A 19488-nucleotide genomic window follows, 5' to 3' on the forward strand; every position below is an offset into this window, starting at 1 on the left:
GTCTGGTGCCTGCAGGCGACTGATGGCCGGCACAGCAGCAGCAGCAGCAGCAGCAGCAGCAGCAAAAATAACCTGCCGCTCCATTGCGTGGCACAACACAAGTGCAGAGGGGTGACTTGAGCAGCCCCTGCTGGCGGAAAAAGCCTACTGCACCTGGTATTCCCAGGCGGTCTCCCATCCAAGTACTAACCAGGCCTGAGTCTGCTTAGCTTCCGAGATCAGACGAGATCGGGCGTTTTCAGACTAGTATGGCCGTAGGCACCGGCCCCTTCCTTTTCTCCCTACTTCAAGGCGTGCTGGCCAGCCACATTTTCTTTGCTGCTCTTTCTCTTTATCCCCTTTGTTTTTTTTTTCTCTTTTCTCTTTGCTCTTCCTCCTCTGTGCGTGCTTCCCTCCCTCCGTCCCTCCAGCTGCCTTTCAGCCAGCCCTTGCCCACCAGGCTCCTGTAGTCTCCCACATCCCCACGCAGGCCAACTGCAAGCCCTCCCCCTGCTTCATCAGGCTGCAGCCTGCATTCTCTCATCCTTCCGCACTCCTCCACGCCTCCCTTTCCCAATGGCAGGCAGTGGCCAGGGGGGTACCGCAGGGATCACTACTGGCACCGCAGCTTTTTACCATATATCTTAACCATCTACAAGATGCTATTAGCCATAACATTAGCAAATTTGCTGATGATACTAAGCTGGCTGGCAGGGTGAAATGTCATCAGGATGTTAGCAGATTACAGGGTGACCTGGACAAGTTAGGTGAGTGGCCAGATGCAATTTAATGTGGATAAATCAATGGTTACCCACTTTGGTGGAAGGCAGATTACTACCTAAATGGAATCAATTTAGGTCAAGGGGCAGGACAGAGAGATCTGGGGGTTCCTGTACACCACTCAATGAAGGTAAGCATGCAGGTACAGCAGGTAGTGAAGAAGGCTAATAGCATGCTGGCCTTCATAACAAGAGGGATGGAGTATAGAAGCAAAGAGGTTCTTTTGCAGCTGTACAGGGCCCTGGTGAGACCACACCTGGAGTACTGTGTGCAGTTCTGCTCTCCAGATTTGATTCTGGCTATTGAGGGAATGCAGCGTAGGTTCACCAGGTCAATTCCTGGACTGGCGGGATTACCTTACACTGAAAGACTGGAGCGACTGGGCTTGTGTGTACCCTCGAGTTTAGAAGACTGAGAGGGGATCTGATTGAGACATTTCAGATCATCAAAGGATTGGACACTCTGGCGGCAGGAAACATGTTTCCGCTGCTGGGTGAGTGCCGAAACAGAGGACACTGCTTAAAAATACGGGGTAGACCATTTAGGACAGAGATGAGGAGAAACTTCTTCACCCAGAGAGTGGTGGCTGTGTGGAATGCTCTGCCCCAGAGGGCAGTGGAGGCCCAGTCTCTGGATTCATTTAAGAAAGAGTTGCATAGAGCTCTCAAGGATAGTGGAATCAAGGGTTACGGAGATAAGGCAGGAACAGGATACTGATTAAGGATGATCAGCCATGATCATATTGAATGGTGGTGCAGGCTCGAAAGGCAGAATGGCCAACTCCTGCACCTATTGTCCTCCTTTCCTGACTGCCACCCGCAGACAGCGTGCAGCCCCAATCCCTTTCTTTCCGTCTTTCTCGCTGATTTCGGCAGCGCTCCGCTCTCCTCCCCTCCCTGTCTGGTGCCTGCAGGCGACTGATGGCCGGCACAGCAGCAGCAGCAGCAGCAAAAAAACCTGCCGCTCCATTGCGTGGCACAACACAAGTGCAGAGGGGTGACTTGAGCAGCCCCTGCTGGCGGAAAAAGCCTACTGCACCTGGTATTCCCAGGCGGTCTCCCATCCAAGTACTAACCAGGCCTGAGTCTGCTTAGCTTCCGAGATCAGGCGTTTTCAGACTAGTATGGCCGTAGGCACCGGCCCCTTCCTTTTCTCCCTACTTCAAGGCGTGCTGGCCAGCCACATTTTCTTTGCTGCTCTTTCTCTTTATCCCCTTTGTTTTTTTTTTCTCTTTTCTCTTTGCTCTTCCTCCTCTGTGCGTGCTTCCCTCCCTCCGTCCCTCCAGCTGCCTTTCAGCCAGCCCTTGCCCACCAGGCTCCTGTAGTCTCCCACATCCCCACGCAGGCCAACTGCAAGCCCTCCCCCTGCTTCATCAGGCTGCAGCCTGCATTCTCTCATCCTTCCGCACTCCTCCACGCCTCCCTTTCCCAATGGCAGGCAGTGGCCAGGGGGGTACCGCAGGGATCACTACTGGCACCGCAGCTTTTTACCATATATCTTAACCATCTACAAGATGCTATTAGCCATAACATTAGCAAATTTGCTGATGATACTAAGCTGGCTGGCAGGGTGAAATGTCATCAGGATGTTAGCAGATTACAGGGTGACCTGGACAAGTTAGGTGAGTGGCCAGATGCAATTTAATGTGGATAAATCAATGGTTACCCACTTTGGTGGAAGGCAGATTACTACCTAAATGGAATCAATTTAGGTCAAGGGGCAGGACAGAGAGATCTGGGGGTTCCTGTACACCACTCAATGAAGGTAAGCATGCAGGTACAGCAGGTAGTGAAGAAGGCTAATAGCATGCTGGCCTTCATAACAAGAGGGATGGAGTATAGAAGCAAAGAGGTTCTTTTGCAGCTGTACAGGGCCCTGGTGAGACCACACCTGGAGTACTGTGTGCAGTTCTGCTCTCCAGATTTGATTCTGGCTATTGAGGGAATGCAGCGTAGGTTCACCAGGTCAATTCCTGGACTGGCGGGATTACCTTACACTGAAAGACTGGAGCGACTGGGCTTGTGTGTACCCTCGAGTTTAGAAGACTGAGAGGGGATCTGATTGAGACATTTCAGATCATCAAAGGATTGGACACTCTGGCGGCAGGAAACATGTTTCCGCTGCTGGGTGAGTGCCGAAACAGAGGACACTGCTTAAAAATACGGGGTAGACCATTTAGGACAGAGATGAGGAGAAACTTCTTCACCCAGAGAGTGGTGGCTGTGTGGAATGCTCTGCCCCAGAGGGCAGTGGAGGCCCAGTCTCTGGATTCATTTAAGAAAGAGTTGCATAGAGCTCTCAAGGATAGTGGAATCAAGGGTTACGGAGATAAGGCAGGAACAGGATACTGATTAAGGATGATCAGCCATGATCATATTGAATGGTGGTGCAGGCTCGAAAGGCAGAATGGCCAACTCCTGCACCTATTGTCCTCCTTTCCTGACTGCCACCCGCAGACAGCGTGCAGCCCCAATCCCTTTCTTTCCGTCTTTCTCGCTGATTTCGGCAGCGCTCCGCTCTCCTCCCCTCCCTGTCTGGTGCCTGCAGGCGACTGATGGCCGGCACAGCAGCAGCAGCAGCAAAATAACCTGCCGCTCCATTGCGTGGCACAACACAAGTGCAGAGGGGTGACTTGAGCAGCCCCTGCTGGCGGAAAAAGCCTACTGCACCTGGTATTCCCAGGCGGTCTCCCATCCAAGTACTAACCAGGCCTGAGTCTGCTTAGCTTCCGAGATCAGACGAGATCGGGCGTTTTCAGACTAGTATGGCCGTAGGCACCGGCCCCTTCCTTTTCTCCCTACTTCAAGGCGTGCTGGCCAGCCACATTTTCTTTGCTGCTCTTTCTCTTTATCCCCTTTGTTTTTTTTTTCTCTTTTCTCTTTGCTCTTCCTCCTCTGTGCGTGCTTCCCTCCCTCCGTCCCTCCAGCTGCCTTTCAGCCAGCCCTTGCCCACCAGGCTCCTGTAGTCTCCCACATCCCCACGCAGGCCAACTGCAAGCCCTCCCCCTGCTTCATCAGGCTGCAGCCTGCATTCTCTCATCCTTCCGCACTCCTCCACGCCTCCCTTTCCCAATGGCAGGCAGTGGCCAGGGGGGTACCGCAGGGATCACTACTGGCACCGCAGCTTTTTACCATATATCTTAACCATCTACAAGATGCTATTAGCCATAACATTAGCAAATTTGCTGATGATACTAAGCTGGCTGGCAGGGTGAAATGTCATCAGGATGTTAGCAGATTACAGGGTGACCTGGACAAGTTAGGTGAGTGGCCAGATGCAATTTAATGTGGATAAATCAATGGTTACCCACTTTGGTGGAAGGCAGATTACTACCTAAATGGAATCAATTTAGGTCAAGGGGCAGGACAGAGAGATCTGGGGTTCCTGTACACCACTCAATGAAGGTAAGCATGCAGGTACAGCAGGTAGTGAAGAAGGCTAATAGCATGCTGGCCTTCATAACAAGAGGGATGGAGTATAGAAGCAAAGAGGTTCTTTTGCAGCTGTACAGGGCCCTGGTGAGACCACACCTGGAGTACTGTGTGCAGTTCTGCTCTCCAGATTTGATTCTGGCTATTGAGGGAATGCAGCGTAGGTTCACCAGGTCAATTCCTGGACTGGCGGGATTACCTTACACTGAAAGACTGGAGCGACTGGGCTTGTGTGTACCCTCGAGTTTAGAAGACTGAGAGGGGATCTGATTGAGACATTTCAGATCATCAAAGGATTGGACACTCTGGCGGCAGGAAACATGTTTCCGCTGCTGGGTGAGTGCCGAAACAGAGGACACTGCTTAAAAATACGGGGTAGACCATTTAGGACAGAGATGAGGAGAAACTTCTTCACCCAGAGAGTGGTGGCTGTGTGGAATGCTCTGCCCCAGAGGGCAGTGGAGGCCCAGTCTCTGGATTCATTTAAGAAAGAGTTGCATAGAGCTCTCAAGGATAGTGGAATCAAGGGTTACGGAGATAAGGCAGGAACAGGATACTGATTAAGGATGATCAGCCATGATCATATTGAATGGTGGTGCAGGCTCGAAAGGCAGAATGGCCAACTCCTGCACCTATTGTCCTCCTTTCCTGACTGCCACCCGCAGACAGCGTGCAGCCCCAATCCCTTTCTTTCCGTCTTTCTCGCTGATTTCGGCAGCGCTCCGCTCTCCTCCCCTCCCTGTCTGGTGCCTGCAGGCGACTGATGGCCGGCACAGCAGCAGCAGCAGCAGCAGCAGCAGCAGCAAAAAAAACCTGCCGCTCCATTGCGTGGCACAACACAAGTGCAGAGGGGTGACTTGAGCAGCCCCTGCTGGCGGAAAAAGCCTACTGCACCTGGTATTCCCAGGCGGTCTCCCATCCAAGTACTAACCAGGCCTGAGTCTGCTTAGCTTCCGAGATCAGACGCGTTTTCAGACTAGTATGGCCGTAGGCACCGGCCCCTTCCTTTTCTCCCTACTTCAAGGCGTGCTGGCCAGCCACATTTTCTTTGCTGCTCTTTCTCTTTATCCCCTTTGTTTTTTTTTTCTCTTTTCTCTTTGCTCTTCCTCCTCTGTGCGTGCTTCCCTCCCTCCGTCCCTCCAGCTGCCTTTCAGCCAGCCCTTGCCCACCAGGCTCCTGTAGTCTCCCACATCCCCACGCAGGCCAACTGCAAGCCCTCCCCCTGCTTCATCAGGCTGCAGCCTGCATTCTCTCATCCTTCCGCACTCCTCCACGCCTCCCTTTCCCAATGGCAGGCAGTGGCCAGGGGGGTACCGCAGGGATCACTACTGGCACCGCAGCTTTTTACCATATATCTTAACCATCTACAAGATGCTATTAGCCATAACATTAGCAAATTTGCTGATGATACTAAGCTGGCTGGCAGGGTGAAATGTCATCAGGATGTTAGCAGATTACAGGGTGACCTGGACAAGTTAGGTGAGTGGCCAGATGCAATTTAATGTGGATAAATCAATGGTTACCCACTTTGGTGGAAGGCAGATTACTACCTAAATGGAATCAATTTAGGTCAAGGGGCAGGACAGAGAGATCTGGGGGTTCCTGTACACCACTCAATGAAGGTAAGCATGCAGGTACAGCAGGTAGTGAAGAAGGCTAATAGCATGCTGGCCTTCATAACAAGAGGGATGGAGTATAGAAGCAAAGAGGTTCTTTTGCAGCTGTACAGGGCCCTGGTGAGACCACACCTGGAGTACTGTGTGCAGTTCTGCTCTCCAGATTTGATTCTGGCTATTGAGGGAATGCAGCGTAGGTTCACCAGGTCAATTCCTGGACTGGCGGGATTACCTTACACTGAAAGACTGGAGCGACTGGGCTTGTGTGTACCCTCGAGTTTAGAAGACTGAGAGGGGATCTGATTGAGACATTTCAGATCATCAAAGGATTGGACACTCTGGCGGCAGGAAACATGTTTCCGCTGCTGGGTGAGTGCCGAAACAGAGGACACTGCTTAAAAATACGGGGTAGACCATTTAGGACAGAGATGAGGAGAAACTTCTTCACCCAGAGAGTGGTGGCTGTGTGGAATGCTCTGCCCCAGAGGGCAGTGGAGGCCCAGTCTCTGGATTCATTTAAGAAAGAGTTGCATAGAGCTCTCAAGGATAGTGGAATCAAGGGTTACGGAGATAAGGCAGGAACAGGATACTGATTAAGGATGATCAGCCATGATCATATTGAATGGTGGTGCAGGCTCGAAAGGCAGAATGGCCAACTCCTGCACCTATTGTCCTCCTTTCCTGACTGCCACCCGCAGACAGCGTGCAGCCCCAATCCCTTTCTTTCCGTCTTTCTCGCTGATTTCGGCAGCGCTCCGCTCTCCTCCCCTCCCTGTCTGGTGCCTGCAGGCGACTGATGGCCGGCACAGCAGCAGCAGCAGCAGCAGCAGCAAAAATAACCTGCCGCTCCATTGCGTGGCACAACACAAGTGCAGAGGGGTGACTTGAGCAGCCCCTGCTGGCGGAAAAAGCCTACTGCACCTGGTATTCCCAGGCGGTCTCCCATCCAAGTACTAACCAGGCCTGAGTCTGCTTAGCTTCCGAGATCAGGCGTTTTTCAGACTAGTATGGCCGTAGGCACCGGCCCCTTCCTTTTCTCCCTACTTCAAGGCGTGCTGGCCAGCCACATTTTCTTTGCTGCTCTTTCTCTTTATCCCCTTTGTTTTTTTTTTCTCTTTTCTCTTTGCTCTTCCTCCTCTGTGCGTGCTTCCCTCCCTCCGTCCCTCCAGCTGCCTTTCAGCCAGCCCTTGCCCACCAGGCTCCTGTAGTCTCCCACATCCCCACGCAGGCCAACTGCAAGCCCTCCCCCTGCTTCATCAGGCTGCAGCCTGCATTCTCTCATCCTTCCGCACTCCTCCACGCCTCCCTTTCCCAATGGCAGGCAGTGGCCAGGGGGGTACCGCAGGGATCACTACTGGCACCGCAGCTTTTTACCATATATCTTAACCATCTACAAGATGCTATTAGCCATAACATTAGCAAATTTGCTGATGATACTAAGCTGGCTGGCAGGGTGAAATGTCATCAGGATGTTAGCAGATTACAGGGTGACCTGGACAAGTTAGGTGAGTGGCCAGATGCAATTTAATGTGGATAAATCAATGGTTACCCACTTTGGTGGAAGGCAGATTACTACCTAAATGGAATCAATTTAGGTCAAGGGGCAGGACAGAGAGATCTGGGGGTTCCTGTACACCACTCAATGAAGGTAAGCATGCAGGTACAGCAGGTAGTGAAGAAGGCTAATAGCATGCTGGCCTTCATAACAAGAGGGATGGAGTATAGAAGCAAAGAGGTTCTTTTGCAGCTGTACAGGGCCCTGGTGAGACCACACCTGGAGTACTGTGTGCAGTTCTGCTCTCCAGATTTGATTCTGGCTATTGAGGGAATGCAGCGTAGGTTCACCAGGTCAATTCCTGGACTGGCGGGATTACCTTACACTGAAAGACTGGAGCGACTGGGCTTGTGTGTACCCTCGAGTTTAGAAGACTGAGAGGGGATCTGATTGAGACATTTCAGATCATCAAAGGATTGGACACTCTGGCGGCAGGAAACATGTTTCCGCTGCTGGGTGAGTGCCGAAACAGAGGACACTGCTTAAAAATACGGGGTAGACCATTTAGGACAGAGATGAGGAGAAACTTCTTCACCCAGAGAGTGGTGGCTGTGTGGAATGCTCTGCCCCAGAGGGCAGTGGAGGCCCAGTCTCTGGATTCATTTAAGAAAGAGTTGCATAGAGCTCTCAAGGATAGTGGAATCAAGGGTTACGGAGATAAGGCAGGAACAGGATACTGATTAAGGATGATCAGCCATGATCATATTGAATGGTGGTGCAGGCTCGAAAGGCAGAATGGCCAACTCCTGCACCTATTGTCCTCCTTTCCTGACTGCCACCCGCAGACAGCGTGCAGCCCCAATCCCTTTCTTTCCGTCTTTCTCGCTGATTTCGGCAGCGCTCCGCTCTCCTCCCCTCCCTGTCTGGTGCCTGCAGGCGACTGATGGCCGGCACAGCAGCAGCAGCAGCAGCAGCAGCAAAAATAACCTGCCGCTCCATTGCGTGGCACAACACAAGTGCAGAGGGGTGACTTGAGCAGCCCCTGCTGGCGGAAAAAGCCTACTGCACCTGGTATTCCCAGGCGGTCTCCCATCCAAGTACTAACCAGGCCTGAGTCTGCTTAGCTTCCGAGATCAGACGTTTTCAGACTAGTATGGCCGTAGGCACCGGCCCCTTCCTTTTCTCCCTACTTCAAGGCGTGCTGGCCAGCCACATTTTCTTTGCTGCTCTTTCTCTTTATCCCCTTTGTTTTTTTTTCTCTTTTCTCTTTGCTCTTCCTCCTCTGTGCGTGCTTCCCTCCCTCCGTCCCTCCAGCTGCCTTTCAGCCAGCCCTTGCCCACCAGGCTCCTGTAGTCTCCCACATCCCCACGCAGGCCAACTGCAAGCCCTCCCCCTGCTTCATCAGGCTGCAGCCTGCATTCTCTCATCCTTCCGCACTCCTCCACGCCTCCCTTTCCCAATGGCAGGCAGTGGCCAGGGGGTACCGCAGGGATCACTACTGGCACCGCAGCTTTTTACCATATATCTTAACCATCTACAAGATGCTATTAGCCATAACATTAGCAAATTTGCTGATGATACTAAGCTGGCTGGCAGGGTGAAATGTCATCAGGATGTTAGCAGATTACAGGGTGACCTGGACAAGTTAGGTGAGTGGCCAGATGCAATTTAATGTGGATAAATCAATGGTTACCCACTTTGGTGGAAGGCAGATTACTACCTAAATGGAATCAATTTAGGTCAAGGGGCAGGACAGAGAGATCTGGGGGTTCCTGTACACCACTCAATGAAGGTAAGCATGCAGGTACAGCAGGTAGTGAAGAAGGCTAATAGCATGCTGGCCTTCATAACAAGAGGGATGGAGTATAGAAGCAAAGAGGTTCTTTTGCAGCTGTACAGGGCCCTGGTGAGACCACACCTGGAGTACTGTGTGCAGTTCTGCTCTCCAGATTTGATTCTGGCTATTGAGGGAATGCAGCGTAGGTTCACCAGGTCAATTCCTGGACTGGCGGGATTACCTTACACTGAAAGACTGGAGCGACTGGGCTTGTGTGTACCCTCGAGTTTAGAAGACTGAGAGGGGATCTGATTGAGACATTTCAGATCATCAAAGGATTGGACACTCTGGCGGCAGGAAACATGTTTCCGCTGCTGGGTGAGTGCCGAAACAGAGGACACTGCTTAAAAATACGGGGTAGACCATTTAGGACAGAGATGAGGAGAAACTTCTTCACCCAGAGAGTGGTGGCTGTGTGGAATGCTCTGCCCCAGAGGGCAGTGGAGGCCCAGTCTCTGGATTCATTTAAGAAAGAGTTGCATAGAGCTCTCAAGGATAGTGGAATCAAGGGTTACGGAGATAAGGCAGGAACAGGATACTGATTAAGGATGATCAGCCATGATCATATTGAATGGTGGTGCAGGCTCGAAAGGCAGAATGGCCAACTCCTGCACCTATTGTCCTCCTTTCCTGACTGCCACCCGCAGACAGCGTGCAGCCCCAATCCCTTTCTTTCCGTCTTTCTCGCTGATTTCGGCAGCGCTCCGCTCTCCTCCCCTCCCTGTCTGGTGCCTGCAGGCGACTGATGGCCGGCACAGCAGCAGCAGCAGCAGCAGCAGCAGCAAAAATAACCTGCCGCTCCATTGCGTGGCACAACACAAGTGCAGAGGGGTGACTTGAGCAGCCCCTGCTGGCGGAAAAAGCCTACTGCACCTGGTATTCCCAGGCGGTCTCCCATCCAAGTACTAACCAGGCCTGAGTCTGCTTAGCTTCCGAGATCAGACGAGATCGGGCGTTTTCAGACTAGTATGGCCGTAGGCACCGGCCCCTTCCTTTTCTCCCTACTTCAAGGCGTGCTGGCCAGCCACATTTTCTTTGCTGCTCTTTCTCTTTATCCCCTTTGTTTTTTTTTTCTCTTTTCTCTTTGCTCTTCCTCCTCTGTGCGTGCTTCCCTCCCTCCGTCCCTCCAGCTGCCTTTCAGCCAGCCCTTGCCCACCAGGCTCCTGTAGTCTCCCACATCCCCACGCAGGCCAACTGCAAGCCCTCCCCCTGCTTCATCAGGCTGCAGCCTGCATTCTCTCATCCTTCCGCACTCCTCCACGCCTCCCTTTCCCAATGGCAGGCAGTGGCCAGGGGGGTACCGCAGGGATCACTACTGGCACCGCAGCTTTTTACCATATATCTTAACCATCTACAAGATGCTATTAGCCATAACATTAGCAAATTTGCTGATGATACTAAGCTGGCTGGCAGGGTGAAATGTCATCAGGATGTTAGCAGATTACAGGGTGACCTGGACAAGTTAGGTGAGTGGCCAGATGCAATTTAATGTGGATAAATCAATGGTTACCCACTTTGGTGGAAGGCAGATTACTACCTAAATGGAATCAATTTAGGTCAAGGGGCAGGACAGAGAGATCTGGGGGTTCCTGTACACCACTCAATGAAGGTAAGCATGCAGGTACAGCAGGTAGTGAAGAAGGCTAATAGCATGCTGGCCTTCATAACAAGAGGGATGGAGTATAGAAGCAAAGAGGTTCTTTTGCAGCTGTACAGGGCCCTGGTGAGACCACACCTGGAGTACTGTGTGCAGTTCTGCTCTCCAGATTTGATTCTGGCTATTGAGGGAATGCAGCGTAGGTTCACCAGGTCAATTCCTGGACTGGCGGGATTACCTTACACTGAAAGACTGGAGCGACTGGGCTTGTGTGTACCCTCGAGTTTAGAAGACTGAGAGGGGATCTGATTGAGACATTTCAGATCATCAAAGGATTGGACACTCTGGCGGCAGGAAACATGTTTCCGCTGCTGGGTGAGTGCCGAAACAGAGGACACTGCTTAAAAATACGGGGTAGACCATTTAGGACAGAGATGAGGAGAAACTTCTTCACCCAGAGAGTGGTGGCTGTGTGGAATGCTCTGCCCCAGAGGGCAGTGGAGGCCCAGTCTCTGGATTCATTTAAGAAAGAGTTGCATAGAGCTCTCAAGGATAGTGGAATCAAGGGTTACGGAGATAAGGCAGGAACAGGATACTGATTAAGGATGATCAGCCATGATCATATTGAATGGTGGTGCAGGCTCGAAAGGCAGAATGGCCAACTCCTGCACCTATTGTCCTCCTTTCCTGACTGCCACCCGCAGACAGCGTGCAGCCCCAATCCCTTTCTTTCCGTCTTTCTCGCTGATTTCGGCAGCGCTCCGCTCTCCTCCCCTCCCTGTCTGGTGCCTGCAGGCGACTGATGGCCGGCACAGCAGCAGCAGCAGCAGCAGCAGCAGCAAAAATAACCTGCCGCTCCATTGCGTGGCACAACACAAGTGCAGAGGGGTGACTTGAGCAGCCCCTGCTGGCGGAAAAAGCCTACTGCACCTGGTATTCCCAGGCGGTCTCCCATCCAAGTACTAACCAGGCCTGAGTCTGCTTAGCTTCCGAGATCAGACGAGATCGGGCGTTTTCAGACTAGTATGGCCGTAGGCACCGGCCCCTTCCTTTTCTCCCTACTTCAAGGCGTGCTGGCCAGCCACATTTTCTTTGCTGCTCTTTCTCTTTATCCCCTTTGTTTTTTTTTTCTCTTTTCTCTTTGCTCTTCCTCCTCTGTGCGTGCTTCCCTCCCTCCGTCCCTCCAGCTGCCTTTCAGCCAGCCCTTGCCCACCAGGCTCCTGTAGTCTCCCACATCCCCACGCAGGCCAACTGCAAGCCCTCCCCCTGCTTCATCAGGCTGCAGCCTGCATTCTCTCATCCTTCCGCACTCCTCCACGCCTCCCTTTCCCAATGGCAGGCAGTGGCCAGGGGGGTACCGCAGGGATCACTACTGGCACCGCAGCTTTTTACCATATATCTTAACCATCTACAAGATGCTATTAGCCATAACATTAGCAAATTTGCTGATGATACTAAGCTGGCTGGCAGGGTGAAATGTCATCAGGATGTTAGCAGATTACAGGGTGACCTGGACAAGTTAGGTGAGTGGCCAGATGCAATTTAATGTGGATAAATCAATGGTTACCCACTTTGGTGGAAGGCAGATTACTACCTAAATGGAATCAATTTAGGTCAAGGGGCAGGACAGAGAGATCTGGGGGTTCCTGTACACCACTCAATGAAGGTAAGCATGCAGGTACAGCAGGTAGTGAAGAAGGCTAATAGCATGCTGGCCTTCATAACAAGAGGGATGGAGTATAGAAGCAAAGAGGTTCTTTTGCAGCTGTACAGGGCCCTGGTGAGACCACACCTGGAGTACTGTGTGCAGTTCTGCTCTCCAGATTTGATTCTGGCTATTGAGGGAATGCAGCGTAGGTTCACCAGGTCAATTCCTGGACTGGCGGGATTACCTTACACTGAAAGACTGGAGCGACTGGGCTTGTGTGTACCCTCGAGTTTAGAAGACTGAGAGGGGATCTGATTGAGACATTTCAGATCATCAAAGGATTGGACACTCTGGCGGCAGGAAACATGTTTCCGCTGCTGGGTGAGTGCCGAAACAGAGGACACTGCTTAAAAATACGGGGTAGACCATTTAGGACAGAGATGAGGAGAAACTTCTTCACCCAGAGAGTGGTGGCTGTGTGGAATGCTCTGCCCCAGAGGGCAGTGGAGGCCCAGTCTCTGGATTCATTTAAGAAAGAGTTGCATAGAGCTCTCAAGGATAGTGGAATCAAGGGTTACGGAGATAAGGCAGGAACAGGATACTGATTAAGGATGATCAGCCATGATCATATTGAATGGTGGTGCAGGCTCGAAAGGCAGAATGGCCAACTCCTGCACCTATTGTCCTCCTTTCCTGACTGCCACCCGCAGACAGCGTGCAGCCCCAATCCCTTTCTTTCCGTCTTTCTCGCTGATTTCGGCAGCGCTCCGCTCTCCTCCCCTCCCTGTCTGGTGCCTGCAGGCGACTGATGGCCGGCAGCAGCAGCAGCAGCAGCAGCAGCAAAAATAACCTGCCGCTCCATTGCGTGGCACAACACAAGTGCAGAGGGGTGACTTGAGCAGCCCCTGCTGGCGGAAAAAGCCTACTGCACCTGGTATTCCCAGGCGGTCTCCCATCCAAGTACTAACCAGGCCTGAGTCTGCTTAGCTTCCGAGATCAGACGAGATCGGGCGTTTTCAGACTAGTATGGCCGTAGGCACCGGCCCCTTCCTTTTCTCCCTACTTCAAGGCGTGCTGGCCAGCCACATTTTCTTTGCTGCTCTTTCTCTTTATCCCCTTTGTTTTTTTTTTCTCTTTTCTCTTTGCTCTTCCTCCTCTGTGCGTGCTTCCCTCCCTCCGTCCCTCCAGCTGCCTTTCAGCCAGCCCTTGCCCACCAGGCTCCTGTAGTCTCCCACATCCCCACGCAGGCCAACTGCAAGCCCTCCCCCTGCTTCATCAGGCTGCAGCCTGCATTCTCTCATCCTTCCGCACTCCTCCACGCCTCCCTTTCCCAATGGCAGGCAGTGGCCAGGGGGGTACCGCAGGGATCACTACTGGCACCGCAGCTTTTTACCATATATCTTAACCATCTACAAGATGCTATTAGCCATAACATTAGCAAATTTGCTGATGATACTAAGCTGGCTGGCAGGGTGAAATGTCATCAGGATGTTAGCAGATTACAGGGTGACCTGGACAAGTTAGGTGAGTGGCCAGATGCAATTTAATGTGGATAAATCAATGGTTACCCACTTTGGTGGAAGGCAGATTACTACCTAAATGGAATCAATTTAGGTCAAGGGGCAGGACAGAGAGATCTGGGGGTTCCTGTACACCACTCAATGAAGGTAAGCATGCAGGTACAGCAGGTAGTGAAGAAGGCTAATAGCATGCTGGCCTTCATAACAAGAGGGATGGAGTATAGAAGCAAAGAGGTTCTTTTGCAGCTGTACAGGGCCCTGGTGAGACCACACCTGGAGTACTGTGTGCAGTTCTGCTCTCCAGATTTGATTCTGGCTATTGAGGGAATGCAGCGTAGGTTCACCAGGTCAATTCCTGGACTGGCGGGATTACCTTACACTGAAAGACTGGAGCGACTGGGCTTGTGTGTACCCTCGAGTTTAGAAGACTGAGAGGGGATCTGATTGAGACATTTCAGATCATCAAAGGATTGGACACTCTGGCGGCAGGAAACATGTTTCCGCTGCTGGGTGAGTGCCGAAACAGAGGACACTGCTTAAAAATACGGGGTAGACCATTTAGGACAGAGATGAGGAGAAACTTCTTCACCCAGAGAGTGGTGGCTGTGTGGAATGCTCTGCCCCAGAGGGCAGTGGAGGCCCAGTCTCTGGATTCATTTAAGAAAGAGTTGCATAGAGCTCTCAAGGATAGTGGAATCAAGGGTTACGGAGATAAGGCAGGAACAGGATACTGATTAAGGATGATCAGCCATGATCATATTGAATGGTGGTGCAGGCTCGAAAGGCAGAATGGCCAACTCCTGCACCTATTGTCCTCCTTTCCTGACTGCCACCCGCAGACAGCGTGCAGCCCCAATCCCTTTCTTTCCGTCTTTCTCGCTGATTTCGGCAGCGCTCCGCTCTCCTCCCCTCCCTGTCTGGTGCCTGCAGGCGACTGATGGCCGGCACAGCAGCAGCAGCAGCAGCAGCAAATAACCTGCCGCTCCATTGCGTGGCACAACACAAGTGCAGAGGGGTGACTTGAGCAGCCCCTGCTGGCGGAAAAAGCCTACTGCACCTGGTATTCCCAGGCGGTCTCCCATCCAAGTACTAACCAGGCCTGAGTCTGCTTAGCTTCCGAGATCAGACGAGATCGGGCGTTTTCAGACTAGTATGGCCGTAGGCACCGGCCCTTCCTTTTCTCCCTACTTCAAGGCGTGCTGGCCAGCCACATTTTCTTTGCTGCTCTTTCTCTTTATCCCCTTTGTTTTTTTCTCTTTTCTCTTTGCTCTTCCTCCTCTGTGCGTGCTTCCCTCCCTCCGTCCCTCCAGCTGCCTTTCAGCCAGCCCTTGCCCACCAGGCTCCTGTAGTCTCCCACATCCCCACGCAGGCCAACTGCAAGCCCTCCCCCTGCTTCATCAGGCTGCAGCCTGCATTCTCTCATCCTTCCGCACTCCTCCACGCCTCCCTTTCCCAATGGCAGGCAGTGGCCAGGGGGGTACCGCAGGGATCACTACTGGCACCGCAGCTTTTTACCATATATCTTAACCATCTACAAGATGCTATTAGCCATAACATTAGCAAATTTGCTGATGATACTAAGCTGGCTGGCAGGGTGAAATGTCATCAGGATGTTAGCAGATTACAGGGTGACCTGGACAAGTTAGGTGAGTGGCCAGATGCAATTTAATGTGGATAAATCAATGGTTACCCACTTTGGTGGAAGGCAGATTACTACCTAAATGGAATCAATTTAGGTCAAGGGGCAGGACAGAGAGATCTGGGGGTTCCTGTACACCACTCAATGAAGGTAAGCATGCAGGTACAGCAGGTAGTGAAGAAGGCTAATAGCATGCTGGCCTTCATAACAAGAGGGATGGAGTATAGAAGCAAAGAGGTTCTTTTGCAGCTGTACAGGGCCCTGGTGAGACCACACCTGGAGTACTGTGTGCAGTTCTGCTCTCCAGATTTGATTCTGGCTATTGAGGGAATGCAGCGTAGGTTCACCAGGTCAATTCCTGGACTGGCGGGATTACCTTACACTGAAAGACTGGAGCGACTGGGCTTGTGTGTACCCTCGAGTTTAGAAGACTGAGAGGGGATCTGATTGAGACATTTCAGATCATCAAAGGATTGGACACTCTGGCGGCAGGAAACATGTTTCCGCTGCTGGGTGAGTGCCGAAACAGAGGACACTGCTTAAAAATACGGGGTAGACCATTTAGGACAGAGATGAGGAGAAACTTCTTCACCCAGAGAGTGGTGGCTGTGTGGAATGCTCTGCCCCAGAGGGCAGTGGAGGCCCAGTCTCTGGATTCATTTAAGAAAGAGTTGCATAGAGCTCTCAAGGATAGTGGAATCAAGGGTTACGGAGATAAGGCAGGAACAGGATACTGATTAAGGATGATCAGCCATGATCATATTGAATGGTGGTGCAGGCTCGAAAGGCAGAATGGCCAACTCCTGCACCTATTGTCCTCCTTTCCTGACTGCCACCCGCAGACAGCGTGCAGCCCCAATCCCTTTCTTTCCGTCTTTCTCGCTGATTTCGGCAGCGCTCCGCTCTCCTCCCCTCCCTGTCTGGTGCCTGCAGGCGACTGATGGCCGCACAGCAGCACAGCAGCAGCAGCAGCAGCAGCAAAAATAACCTGCCGCTCCATTGCGTGGCACAACACAAGTGCAGAGGGGTGACTTGAGCAGCCCCTGCTGGCGGAAAAAGCCTACTGCACCTGGTATTCCCAGGCGGTCTCCCATCCAAGTACTAACCAGGCCTGAGTCTGCTTAGCTTCCGAGATCAGACGAGATCGGGCGTTTTCAGACTAGTATGGCCGTAGGCACCGGCCCCTTCCTTTTCTCCCTACTTCAAGGCGTGCTGGCCAGCCACATTTTCTTTGCTGCTCTTTCTCTTTATCCCCTTTGTTTTTTTTTTCTCTTTTCTCTTTGCTCTTCCTCCTCTGTGCGTGCTTCCCTCCCTCCGTCCCTCCAGCTGCCTTTCAGCCAGCCCTTGCCCACCAGGCTCCTGTAGTCTCCCACATCCCCACGCAGGCCAACTGCAAGCCCTCCCCCTGCTTCATCAGGCTGCAGCCTGCATTCTCTCATCCTTCCGCACTCCTCCACGCCTCCCTTTCCCAATGGCAGGCAGTGGCCAGGGGGGTACCGCAGGGATCACTACTGGCACCGCAGCTTTTTACCATATATCTTAACCATCTACAAGATGCTATTAGCCATAACATTAGCAAATTTGCTGATGATACTAAGCTGGCTGGCAGGGTGAAATGTCATCAGGATGTTAGCAGATTACAGGGTGACCTGGACAAGTTAGGTGAGTGGCCAGATGCAATTTAATGTGGATAAATCAATGGTTACCCACTTTGGTGGAAGGCAGATTACTACCTAAATGGAATCAATTTAGGTCAAGGGGCAGGACAGAGAGATCTGGGGGTTCCTGTACACCACTCAATGAAGGTAAGCATGCAGGTACAGCAGGTAGTGAAGAAGGCTAATAGCATGCTGGCCTTCATAACAAGAGGGATGGAGTATAGAAGCAAAGAGGTTCTTTTGCAGCTGTACAGGGCCCTGGTGAGACCACACCTGGAGTACTGTGTGCAGTTCTGCTCTCCAGATTTGATTCTGGCTATTGAGGGAATGCAGCGTAGGTTCACCAGGTCAATTCCTGGACTGGCGGGATTACCTTACACTGAAAGACTGGAGCGACTGGGCTTGTGTGTACCCTCGAGTTTAGAAGACTGAGAGGGGATCTGATTGAGACATTTCAGATCATCAAAGGATTGGACACTCTGGCGGCAGGAAACATGTTTCCGCTGCTGGGTGAGTGCCGAAACAGAGGACACTGCTTAAAAATACGGGGTAGACCATTTAGGACAGAGATGAGGAGAAACTTCTTCACCCAGAGAGTGGTGGCTGTGTGGAATGCTCTGCCCCAGAGGGCAGTGGAGGCCCAGTCTCTGGATTCATTTAAGAAAGAGTTGCATAGAGCTCTCAAGGATAGTGGAATCAAGGGTTACGGAGATAAGGCAGGAACAGGATACTGATTAAGGATGATCAGCCATGATCATATTGAATGGTGGTGCAGGCTCGAAAGGCAGAATGGCCAACTCCTGCACCTATTGTCCTCCTTTCCTGACTGCCACCCGCAGACAGCGTGCAGCCCCAATCCCTTTCTTTCCGTCTTTCTCGCTGATTTCGGCAGCGCTCCGCTCTCCTCCCCTCCCTGTCTGGTGCCTGCAGGCGACTGATGGCCGGCACAGCAGCAGCAGCAGCAGCAGCAGCAAAAATAACCTGCCGCTCCATTGCGTGGCACAACACAAGTGCAGAGGGGTGACTTGAGCAGCCCCTGCTGGCGGAAAAAGCCTACTGCACCTGGTATTCCCAGGCGGTCTCCCATCCAAGTACTAACCAGGCCTGAGTCTGCTTAGCTTCCGAGATCAGACGAGATCGGGCGTTTTCAGACTAGTATGGCCGTAGGCACCGGCCCCTTCCTTTCTCCCTACTTCAAGGCGTGCTGGCCAGCCACATTTTCTTTGCTGCTCTTTCTCTTTATCCCTTTGTTTTTTTTTTCTCTTTTCTCTTTGCTCTTCCTCCTCTGTGCGTGCTTCCCTCCCTCCGTCCCTCCAGCTGCCTTTCAGCCAGCCCTTGCCCACCAGGCTCCTGTAGTCTCCCACATCCCCACGCAGGCCAACTGCAAGCCCCCCCCTGCTTCATAAGGCTGCAGCCTGCATTCTCTCATCCTTCCGCACTCCTCCACGCCTCCCTTCCCAATGGCAGGCAGTGGCCAGGGGGGTACCGCAGGGATCACTACTGGCACCGCAGCTTTTTACCATATATCTTAACCATCTACAAGATGCTATTAGCCATAACATTAGCAAATTTGCTGATGATACTAAGCTGGCTGGCAGGGTGAAATGTCATCAGGATGTTAGCAGATTACAGGGTGACCTGGACAAGTTAGGTGAGTGGCCAGATGCAATTTAATGTGGATAAATCAATGGTTACCCACTTTGGTGCAAGGCAGATTACTACCTAAATGGAATCAATTTAGGTCAAGGGGCAGGACAGAGAGATCTGGGGGTTCCTGTACACCACTCAATGAAGGTAAGCATGCAGGTACAGCAGGTAGTGAAGAAGGCTAATAGCATGCTGGCCTTCATAACAAGAGGGATGGAGTATAGAAGCAAAGAGGTTCTTTTGCAGCTGTACAGGGCCCTGGTGAGACCACACCTGGAGTACTGTGTGCAGTTCTGCTCTCCAGATTTGATTCTGGCTATTGAGGGAATGCAGCGTAGGTTCACCAGGTCAATTCCTGGACTGGCGGGATTACCTTACACTGAAAGACTGGAGCGACTGGGCTTGTGTGTACCCTCGAGTTTAGAAGACTGAGAGGGGATCTGATTGAGACATTTCAGATCATCAAAGGATTGGACACTCTGGCGGCAGGAAAACATGTTTCCGCTGCTGGGTGAGTGCCGAAACAGAGGACACTGCTTAAAAATACGGGTAGACCATTTAGGACAGAGATAGGAGAAACTTCTTCACCCAGAGAGTGGTTGGCTGTGTGGAATGCTCTGCCCAGAGGGCAGTGGAGGCCC

General features: G+C 52.1%; 8 non-coding genes and 4 pseudogenes across 8 annotated transcripts; all 12 read right to left on the reverse strand.

The window, feature by feature from the left end:
- Nucleotides 1–141: 141 nt before the first annotated feature.
- On the reverse strand, nt 142–260 carry LOC132811474 (5S ribosomal RNA). The gene has a single exon (XR_009643286.1). It is a non-coding gene; the product is annotated as a 5S ribosomal RNA (ribosomal RNA).
- A 1525-nt stretch (nt 261–1785) lies between these two features.
- Nucleotides 1786–1894, reverse strand: LOC132811488 (5S ribosomal RNA; annotated as a pseudogene).
- Nucleotides 1895–3416: 1522 nt separating this feature from the next.
- LOC132811475 (5S ribosomal RNA) lies at nt 3417–3535 on the reverse strand. The gene has a single exon (XR_009643287.1). It is a non-coding gene; the product is annotated as a 5S ribosomal RNA (ribosomal RNA).
- A 1537-nt stretch (nt 3536–5072) lies between these two features.
- On the reverse strand, nt 5073–5183 carry LOC132811497 (5S ribosomal RNA; annotated as a pseudogene).
- Nucleotides 5184–6715: 1532 nt separating this feature from the next.
- LOC132811494 (5S ribosomal RNA) lies at nt 6716–6825 on the reverse strand (annotated as a pseudogene).
- A 1532-nt stretch (nt 6826–8357) lies between these two features.
- Nucleotides 8358–8466, reverse strand: LOC132811492 (5S ribosomal RNA; annotated as a pseudogene).
- Nucleotides 8467–9999: 1533 nt separating this feature from the next.
- LOC132811476 (5S ribosomal RNA) lies at nt 10000–10118 on the reverse strand. The gene has a single exon (XR_009643288.1). It is a non-coding gene; the product is annotated as a 5S ribosomal RNA (ribosomal RNA).
- A 1535-nt stretch (nt 10119–11653) lies between these two features.
- LOC132811477 (5S ribosomal RNA) lies at nt 11654–11772 on the reverse strand. Its single transcript, XR_009643289.1, has one exon. It is a non-coding gene; the product is annotated as a 5S ribosomal RNA (ribosomal RNA).
- Nucleotides 11773–13302: 1530 nt separating this feature from the next.
- Nucleotides 13303–13421, reverse strand: LOC132811478 (5S ribosomal RNA). Its single transcript, XR_009643290.1, has one exon. It is a non-coding gene; the product is annotated as a 5S ribosomal RNA (ribosomal RNA).
- Nucleotides 13422–14948: 1527 nt separating this feature from the next.
- LOC132811479 (5S ribosomal RNA) lies at nt 14949–15067 on the reverse strand. Its single transcript, XR_009643291.1, has one exon. It is a non-coding gene; the product is annotated as a 5S ribosomal RNA (ribosomal RNA).
- A 1532-nt stretch (nt 15068–16599) lies between these two features.
- On the reverse strand, nt 16600–16718 carry LOC132811480 (5S ribosomal RNA). The gene has a single exon (XR_009643292.1). It is a non-coding gene; the product is annotated as a 5S ribosomal RNA (ribosomal RNA).
- Nucleotides 16719–18250: 1532 nt separating this feature from the next.
- On the reverse strand, nt 18251–18369 carry LOC132811482 (5S ribosomal RNA). Its single transcript, XR_009643293.1, has one exon. It is a non-coding gene; the product is annotated as a 5S ribosomal RNA (ribosomal RNA).
- Nucleotides 18370–19488: the final 1119 nt, after the last annotated feature.

This window comes from Hemiscyllium ocellatum, unplaced genomic scaffold (genome assembly GCF_020745735.1).
Source record: "Hemiscyllium ocellatum isolate sHemOce1 unplaced genomic scaffold, sHemOce1.pat.X.cur. scaffold_2220_pat_ctg1, whole genome shotgun sequence".
Taxonomy (NCBI): Eukaryota; Metazoa; Chordata; class Chondrichthyes; order Orectolobiformes; family Hemiscylliidae; genus Hemiscyllium; species Hemiscyllium ocellatum.